The following is a 10,153-nucleotide window of genomic DNA, read 5'->3' on the forward strand; positions in this document are numbered from 1 at the left end:
GTAAATATTTCATTAAGTGCCTACTATAGGCTAAGCATGCTATGTGAATCCTCACAGTCTTATGAGGTAAGCATCGTAATTCCCATTTTATGTATGGGAAAACTGAAGCTCAGAGAAACTAAGAGACTTGCCCAGATCCCTCTGATTCCAGAGTCCATGCCCTTTACCCTATATCAAGGAGATGCATCTTAGATTGACAACGGTCTTTCCAGGATCCTATTTCAAGGCTGGATTCAAGATGGATATTTTGAAGACAAGTCTCCATATTTGAAGAGAGGTAACTTCAAACTCTCAGATCTCAAGAGTTTACCACTTCCATCCAGTAAATCTGGATAAGACCGTGCAAACAGGGGATCAGGGTTTGGGGAGCAGCTTTCTACATGTGGTGATGTCCTGCACGATGCCATGGGGGCAGGGTTCTGGGAAGAGTGGCCCAATCCATTCTCCTTCTGCCTTTTCTTTCCTCTGTTTTGCCCTCTTACACCCACCCTGACCTTGCAGGCCCCATGCTCTCTAGTTTGGACAATCCTTCCATGATAGTTGTCATCATTTATCCTGCATGGTTGTCATGAAAACATTAAATGAGCAAACATCCAGGGGAGTACTTCCCAATGTATACGCCCCATCATGGTTATTCTCCTCCTCTCTGTTTGATGCCCATCTCCACTGGCAACATTTGATGCCATGTTCCATAATTGGTGCTAAGAATCCAGTGACAAAAATGCTGGAATGGGATGACCATCATGGTTTTACCTAGCCGATAATCTCCCATCCCCAGCGGAAGAAATAGTCAAGGAAGACATCATAAAGAAATAAACATGTAGCTTTTCTGTGGAGGAGAGAAAAAGGAAGGTGGGGGAGAGATGGGAAGAGAAATGGAAATCACCATTATTCTTAATCATTACATGGCGCATTAGAATAATATGATTATTCAGTGGCATTCTAATTAGGCCTAATGAAGAGAAATGGGTGTGAGAGAAGGCCTGAAACATATATAGTTTTATGTGGTATATGTACCACTCCCCCCACCCCCCAGCAGGGAAGCACAAAGACCCCACATCAGGACCCCAGGACTCAGAGGCTAGAAACGATGCAACCTGGGCCAGCTGGTGTTCAACCATCACTTCTAATGGGTGTGGTTGACAGGACTGGTATCCAGGGAACCATGTTCACTCAGTATGTCAAAGAATAGACAGCCCTTGGCAGGTGAGGGGTGGGGACTAGCAGAAGGACACTTTGTGAGCTATGAGTAGTACGGACTCTTGCTGTAGAAGGCAGGGTGATAGGTGGCACAGGTGCGCTTTTATGTGAGTTGTGATCCTCTCCCCCCATATACCTGCCTATAAAGGGTATCTCAGGATGTGTATGAGTTAGGAATGGGGCAAGGGTCAGATTTAGTGGGTAAATGCCCTAGAAGGTTTCAGGATCCCCAAATAACTGGCTATAGAAAAGGCAGAGGGGAAAATTACCCAGCCCACCCTTTGCTGTCTGAAGTAGGGCTGGTCTGCGTTCATGATGATGAATTCACCATGGACTTTGCAGTGTTTGAGGCCATGTCTCCCAAGAGCTGTTCAGCTGGATTCCTGGTTACAAGTTTGATAACCTCCTTCCCTCCCTCCATCCCTCCCTTCTTGTTTTAGGGGAAAAGGGGACTATTCAGACTGAGGGCAACATAGGCCATGATCCAGACCAGAATGAGGACAGAAGGGTGGTTTAGATTAGGTCCTTTGAACCCTGTGGGCTACATGGTTATGCCAGTTGGGACATCTTAAGTTATGTCGGTCAAAAAAATTTCAGGAGCTTCCTATAACAAAGGCTTATTCTCATTTATCTTACATGTATTCAAGGGTGAGCTGGGGGCTCTACTCAGTATTGTCGTCACTCCAGGACCCCGATTGATAGAGAAGCTGCCATCTGGATTATTGCAGGTTGTCAAAGCAGAGGGAAAGAGAACTCTAGCAATTAAATGCATCAGCCTAGAAGTGACACATGGTAATTCTGCTCATAACTCATTGACCAGAATGATCACATGGTCCCTACCCAACCACAAGGAGGCCAGGAAGTGCAAACCTGCTGTGTGCCAAGCAGGTGGGGAGTTAGAAATATATGGTGAACAGCACGAATGAGTTTAAGAGGCCCATGATCCCAAGTCCATTGCCCAGGCAGTTTCCCAGATCTGTGGCCATCAGCTACTCAGTCATCAAATATTTGCTGAGAGCCTATTCTCAATCCATCACTGGGCTAGATTCTGGGAATACAAAGGTGTGTAAGTATGGCCTTTGCCTTCAAAGACCATAAGGACTTATGTGGCAGGTAGACAGGCAAGCAAACAACTGGGACCCATTACTGTAAGTGCTATGATAAGCAAATGCAGGTGCTACGAGAACATAAGATCTAGACTGAGAAGTCTGGGCTGGCTTCTTGAAGGAGACGATGCTTGAGGGGATCCTGAGGATTAAGGAGGAATGAGGCAGAAGAAAGGGAAGGGCATTTCAAGCAGTGGGATGGTATATGCAAAGGCCTAGAGGCAAGATGCTTTCAGGAAAGACTGAAATATGGCTGGCATGTAGGGTATGGAATACAATTGGTAAGAGATGATGTTGGAGGGGTAGGCAGTGGCCAGGTCATGAAAGGCATTTCCTGCCTTCCTGAAGACGGTGGCCTTCACCTTGTGTGTAGCAAGAAGACATCAGAAGTTGAGCTGCATTTTGGACAACCCTTTGGCTGTTGTGTGAAAAAAAAAATCACTTCGCTGGGGCAAGACTGGAGTCAGGACGAACAGTTGGGAGATGGTGGCAGATAGTAAGTCCGGTGAGAGATGTTGGTGACCTGACCCAGGCAGTAGCAAGTGACGGATGGCAGCAGACAGAGTGCATAGCTTAAAGCTGCCTATCAAGTGCAGACGGTTGGTTGACTAGTTGGACAGGGTATGTGTGTTGTGAAAGAGGGGCCAGAAGTTGTGTCCTGTTTTCTTTCTGTGCGAGTCTACTCTGTGGTGTCTGCGTTAACTGTTTCCTAGAACAAGGCAGGGCATAAAACTATTATTCAATCTGTCAGTACTTCCTATTTGCTGGAGGTGCCCTAGACACAGAGGATTCCATGTGAAGGAGCCCAGCCCGTGCCTGGAGCATCTCACAGTCTTGCGATAGGGTCCTCACCCAGCCATGCTGAGGGGGGACAGGGCTGGCCGGAGGCAGGAGTGGGGCAAGGGGGTGCTAGACTTCCCTCGCACAGGTGCTGTCCAACTTCATTTATTCTAGCTCCACCTTCACAAAGGTCACAAACCCAACTCCCACTTACATTGTTATTTCCTTAGTATCTTTATTGAACCCAATTCACTTTTTTAGCCTTATGTATCTATTTTAGCTTCTTCCTAAGCCAAACATCTGTAGATGATATGTTTGGATACACTAGTGATATTTTATGTAATACACATTGAAATAAAACAAAAGAAATTTTAAAATAAAAATTTTTAGATGCCCAAGCGCCACCAGAAAATATCTTGCAACCACACTTCGAGAAACGCTGTCCTATAAGGAAGGACCTGGTTAAGTCCAAAATTGTGATTTTTTGTTTGTTTTTCAGGCTTACTCCCTAGGTGGCCATGACCTTTCTTCAGCATTTTTTTTTAAAGATTTTATTTATTTATTTGACAGAGATAGAGACAGCCAGCGAGAGAGGGAACACAAGCAGGGGGAGTGGGAGAGGAAGAAGCAGGCTCACAGCAGAGGAGCCTGACGTGGGGCTTGATCCCGTAACGCCGGGATCACGCCCTGAGCCGAAGGCAGACGCTTAACCGCTGTGCCACCCAGGCGCCCCTTCTTCAGCATTTTTATACTCAAATCCTTTTGGCAAAAAAGCAGTCCCTGACCTCTGCTCTTGCTCAAGCTCTTTCCAGCTGCCCAAGCTTTTTCCAGCTGCCCAAGCTTTAGACATTCAACAGTACACATGGTAAGGGCTTCCTGTGGGCAAGGCCGCTCTATAAGCCCATGGAGGGTGCCAGTGGCTACTTCCTTGCTGACTTGACAGCATCTGGTCAAGCCCAGTTGCTGAGGTTTTGCGCACTGCTGATTTACCTGGTCCCCTGCTGAGACAGGACACAGCATTCAGGTGGCAGGGGTACCCCTGTTTGGGCATGGGCACAGAGGAATTCACTTGGTGTGAAATGCCAGGAATCACTGACATACAGGGCATGTTCTCAGGGGGACTCGAAGTTCTCTTCTCCAAGAGTTCCCCAAATGCTGTACGTGTGCCTTTTCCGCTTAGGAGGCAGACCGTGAAGCTCAGCCAGGTTGCCCTGTTTCTCTAGTAAAAACCTCCTTAGTCAGGAGACAGCTTCCCTGACAAGTTGACCCATGTCTTTTGCTGTCCCTTTCTGATCCTGGGTTCGGGATTCTAACAGTGTATCATTAAGGTCATTGATCGCAAGCACCAGGCACTGACCCTGGAGAGAGGGGGGTTTATTAGAGCAACACTGGAGAGTTTGCAGAACTAGGGAGGGGCGGACACTATGACTTCAAGTAGGGCAGGACCCCGAGCAGATAGGCAGCTGGAAGCTGTAGCAGGATCCTTAGGGGGCTGCCGTCATGTGACCTTGTCTCAGGGTCTGATTGGCCGAGTTCAGATCCTGGCCCCACCCCTTTTGGGGGAGAGGACCATATGGTTGACGGGACTCTGGAAGGGAAACGAAGAGGTGGGGTGCTGTTATCATAAAAAGAAGAAAGGAATGGTAAGTTTGAGAAAACCCAGACGTCTGCTGCTGAGTTGCAGGAGGAATAAGAGCATGAGGAAACTGGAAGGTAACGTGGGGCTTTTACTCAACTCAACAAGTTGGAGATCAGGAAATCAGACCCAGAGAGGTGTCTGGGGTCCCTGGCTCTTCCCCGGCAAAGCTGGGCCCCAGATTTGGGCAGGTTCCCTGACTCTTTCTTCTACTTCACACCCTCTGTCTGTGGACAAAGAGAGAAATCGTGTGGCAGTTAAGTCTTTGGGTCTCATCACTCCCAGCAGGTGTATTTCCATTTGCTTATTCTTGGAGCGTCTTTACTTTACTACTTCAGTGCTGCATAAAAGAGGGTAGAACAAAGGCCCCACAACTAGAAGCCAACACCATCTAGTTGACGCCTGGCGTGAAAGGGTCCAGTAGGGTCACATGAGACCACTACTGCCCCAGCAAGGGGACATTGAGGAGGACAGATGGCTCATGTTGACTCCCATCCTTCTCACTAACCCCAGGATACCCGTTCCTCCCCCCCCAGTTCCAGAAGACACCCCAAGGAAGATGAATTGGGCTGTTGACTCTGAGCAGAAGGAGACTGAGAGCCTAGGTCCTTTTCCAAAAGCGAGGCACTGTCTGTGCCCACGTCTTGGAATGTGCTGGCTTCACGGCTCTGACAGCATGAAGGATGTTTGGTTTTGTTCCCAGTGCTGTTACCATTTATCATCCTTTTGTAAAAGCTGGCACCCTCCACCTGTCCCCTCTTCCTTCTCGCCGTCTCCCAATCCCCACCTCCAATCCAACCTCCCCAGCCTGCCCGTATCCCCTGCCACTAAGGGGAGCCCTCTCGTATTTCACCCCAGAGAGAATGCTCCCACATGGGTTTCCAGAAGCCCAAGAGACACCCCAACTGAATTCAACTCAAACATTTGCTGAGCAATTCCTGTGGGCAAACTACCTTGCGCCGGGATGGTAAGAGACACGTCCCCGAGTTCAGGCACCTGCATTCCAGTAAGGAAATAACTGTGAAGACCCTGGCGGCAGAACACAGGCTCACACGGGGAGCGAGGGAGAAGAACCGCACATCCGGAGGGTCTGGGAAAGGCAGGCCGAGAGCCTTTCAAAGAGCAGAGGCAGCTGGGTGGAGGACGGTGGAAGACAGAAGGCGTGGATCAAGACTGAGTGGGGAGATCTTCAGGAAAAGATGGCTGAGAACCCAGGGGTGAAGTCACAGTCGGGAAGAGGAGCTGTCACAGATGAGCTGGTTGAAGGTGAGGGAGGAGGGGCCAGTGGAAGGGACAAGGGTGAGGAGACAAGAGAGAGGACATCACTGATGGCGCAAAGGCCCAAAAGGAGCTGGAGAGGCAGGGCCAAGTCAGGCTGGCTACAGGGGGAAACACATTATTTCAAGAAATCAGAGGACATCTTACTTCAAAAGCAAAGGAAAGGAAGACATTAGTATGTGACCGTTGGGGGAAAACTGGATGATAGAAGGGAGCCGTGCTGGTTCCATCTTCGAGGTGAATCAGGAGGTGATGTCACCTGCTAAAGCACCGGATTGGTTTGAGACCTTAGAGTGCGGGAAGTTGGAATACCCACAGAGGATAAAGTAAAAATATAGGGGAAAATAGAAAATAAAAGGTCTGAGGAATAACAGAGCTGTTTAACATTAAGGCCGCTGCAGAGATTCATTCTCACCCCCTGGGCCTTTGCACATGCTGTTTCCTCTACGGGAGCATGCTGCCACCCGTGCTTTACATGGTTAGATCTTTCAGAGGCCTCTTCAGACCAGGCCTCTCCCCCATTGTTCTCCATCTCAGTTCCTGTATTCCGTTCTAGTGCTCACACTTGTAATTACTTCGTTAGCTGCTGCTTCTTTTTCTTCAGTCTGTCTCACCCAGCTAGTATGTCAGCCCCAGGGGAGCAGAGAGCACAGCTGTCTGGTTTACTCCTGCGTCCTCAGTGTCTAGCCACGGGTCAGACCCATAGCAGGAACTCAACCAACACCTGTTGAGTCAAGGAATGAATGTTGAGGAACGTGCGTTGCTGGGGAGCTGGCAGCCAGGCTGAGCGGTGCTCCCCGGGGTTGAGGGCTGCAGGCAGAAGCTAAGGAGGAGATGGGAGTGCAAGACACTTATAGGTGGTGGGAGGTAGGGGGTAATCTGTGGCAGATAAAAGGAGGCAAATCATAGCATGTGGCCCAGAAGGCAGAACTGGGATAGAGTGGGGAAGTTGCGGTTGGGGGGGGGGACAGTGAGGGGAGGAGCAGGGGGAGCTGGGTAGAGATGAAAGGAAAGCAGGAGTAGTCTCAACCCACGAGTTAGTGACCACATGTTTGCAGAAAATGGGATGGATTGTCCGGGATGTAGGTAGGCTTGCCAGATTCAGCAAATGAAAATCCAGGGCACCCGGTTACATTTAAATTTCAGACGAACGACAGATAATCCCATGCCATACTTGGGACATGCTTAGACTACAAGATCTTGTTTATCTGGCATTCAGATGTGACTGGGCATCGTGGATGTTCTCTGGGAATCCTACCAGGACGCTAAGTTCCTGTCACCGAAGGTGTGCAAGCCGAGTCTGGAGCACCACACGGAAGGCTCTGGTGCGGTGATCGATGCAGAGATCAGATGGGGGCCCAAGTCGCAGAGCCCCACCCCACCCCAGCCAGGAATCCGTTTCCGCAGTCCCTCTCCCGGGGGGCAGAGTGTTCAGGGGAGGGGCATCCTCCGGGCTCCCCCAGAGGATTTAATTCACTGTCCCTGAGCCTGGCGTTTCCTTGTTTAGAGCTCTGTCCTTCAGTGGCTTGCATCCCACACCCGACACCCCACACCCCACGTTCCACACCCCACATCGGGCGTCTGCCTCTACACGCGCGTCTGTGAGCAGCTACCGGGCAGGGGCGGTGGTGCAGGGCCGGAGCTCGTTCCTGCTGCTGGGCTGGGCACAGATGTGGCCCCGCCGACCCACCCCTAGGGCTGGGCTCCCTCTCCGCCATCCCTTATCAAACGCCTCTCCTGGGTGGCGAGCTGTCACCCGCCCCTGCGCTGCTCCGTCGGCCTGCCGTCACCACACACACTCGATTAGGGGATCCGAGTGACTTACAGGGGCGCCTCTTCCCCAGGGTCGGCATTTGCATAGGGTGATGGATGCAGAGATGTCATCTAAACACATCTGCACTTTGCATTTTAAACAAAGCAATTTCCAGAGGAAGCTGGGGGAGCTTTGTCTCCTTCCAGGAACATTTCCTCTGAGCCAGATTCTCTTGCCTTTTGGCCAGCATTTTCCACCACATCTGGCCCCAGTCCCCCTCCTCTACTGGCCTCCTGCTCAGTCCCCACATCCCACCCCATCCCCAGCCATGACCCTGGTGTGGAACAGGGATGGCTTGCATGTTCCACAGGATGAAGAAGGACGTAGGTCCCTCGTCAGGGCCGAGCAGGGGTCGCCTGGCCCCCTGTCGGTGACTGACATCGGCCCCCTCTCCCAGGCCCACCCGGCAGGAGACCTGTCCTAGGCAGGGTGACCTTAGCCAGGGTCCACCCCCTGTGCAACATGGTTTGAAGGACACGAAATACTCGCTCCAGACATCCGTGCCCCCCTCGCCCCCCAAGATGCAAGCCAGCGGTCACCCCGAATGTCCTCAGTGTTACACTGGATTCCTTCTCGAAGCTCTGACCTCTGATATCACACAGCTGACACTATTCCTCTTCACAAATCTAAGCCTTCAGGGACCTTTAACATTGATGATAAAAATGTCACCATAGGGGCGCCTGGGTGGCACAGCGGTTAAGCGTCTGCCTTCAGCTCAGGGCGTGATCCTGGTGTTATGGGATCGAGCCCCACATCAGGCTCTTCCGCTATGAGCCTGCTTCTTCCTCTCCCACTCCCCCTGCTTGTGTTCTCTCTCTCGCTGGCTGTCTCTATCTCTGTCGAATAAATAAATAAAATCTTAAAAAAAAAATGTCACCATAATATTGGTCCACAATGTTAGGCTGAATTTTTTTTTTCTCTCCAAAGACAAGCAGGAAGGAATAAGGTAGGAAGTCCCTGGAATTTTGTCCCCAGGATTGTGGTCTGAAGACCAGCAGCATCATCCCTGCTCAGTTGCTACAAGGGGAATGACTTGGGGGAAAGTCCGACGACCAAGGGCCGCGGTGCCCTAGCGCAGACAGGCAGCAGGCCCAGAAGCCCGCCGGGAGTGCTTGTCTGCGTCCCCTCCTTCCCTCCTGTCCACCTGCAAAGATGAGGGGCTGGATGGGCAGCAACCTGGCCTTGGCAGGGGTGGGGGCAGACATCTGCGGCTGGGGGTGGCTCCTGTGAGGCTGGGTGCTTCCCTGCCATGGGAGGAGTGGGAGAAAGCGATCGACAGGTGTAGCGTGCCTACTGTGTGTCTGACCCTTTACGTGGCTAGTCTGAAACATGGCTGGCAGTCAAGAGAAGGGACTTGACCTGAGCCTATGCAGATGTGGATTCAAATCTGAGTTCTATGACTGTAAGCACGTTGGTTAAGCTTTCTGAAGCTTTAAGCTCCCATAAAATGAAGACAGCGGCATTTACGTCAAACACTCGCGGGGAATGATTGATTGGGACAATATGTGTGAAGTGTCTGGGATATAGCTAACATCCCATTCACGTAATCTGGTAGCATCGTTACGGGGTCGGATCGGCTTCACTGTGCAGATGGGGAGGGAGTTGGCAGGCCCGGGGCCACACCACCAGTAAGGGCAGGGCAGGGCAGGGACTTCTGAGCCGAGGCCAGTCTGAATCCAAAGCTCATGCTTCGCCAGGTGGCCAATCCACTGAGGACAGAAAGCTTGACCCCCTGTGTCTCAGTGGGAGAGACAGATCTGATGAGGTCCCTCCCTTGCTTCAAACTCTGCCAGGGTTTCCCCTTTGTTCTGAGATAGAGAACAATGTCCTGAGCAAGGCTGACCAAGTCCCGTGCGATCCGGTCCCTCTTCTTGGCCTCTCCTCTGCCACCAACCAACCAATGGTCTTTTCTGCCGGTCTCTTGAGGAAGCCTGGAACACATCAGCTGCTCTTTCTCTCTGTCTTGGCCTGGACACCTCCCTCTCTCCCTGAAACACCCCTCGTGACCTCCCCTAACTCCCTCCACTTCTTCAGATCTCAGTCTCTGCCTGCTTCTGCAATATGGCTTCCTGGGCCAACCTGCCCCATCAAAAGGCTGCACTGGTTCCCATTGGTCCCCTTGTTACTTGCTCCTGCTCCCATATGTTGCTGAACGTCTCCTGCGTAAGATACCCTTGTAAACCGCTAGTTCGAAGTTCATCTTCTCTGCTACAGCAGGAGCCCCCCCATACTCCCCAGATCCCGCCGCCTGCCAGGTGACAAATGAATGAGCAAAGAGAGCAGGCCCAAGTGACCAGAATCACTCAGGAAAAATGAGGGCAGCGCACCCGGGATCGGAAG

The sequence above is a fragment of the Ursus maritimus genome, unplaced genomic scaffold (genome assembly GCF_017311325.1).
Source record: "Ursus maritimus isolate PB19 unplaced genomic scaffold, ASM1731132v1 scaffold_25, whole genome shotgun sequence".
NCBI classification, from domain to species: Eukaryota; Metazoa; Chordata; class Mammalia; order Carnivora; family Ursidae; genus Ursus; species Ursus maritimus.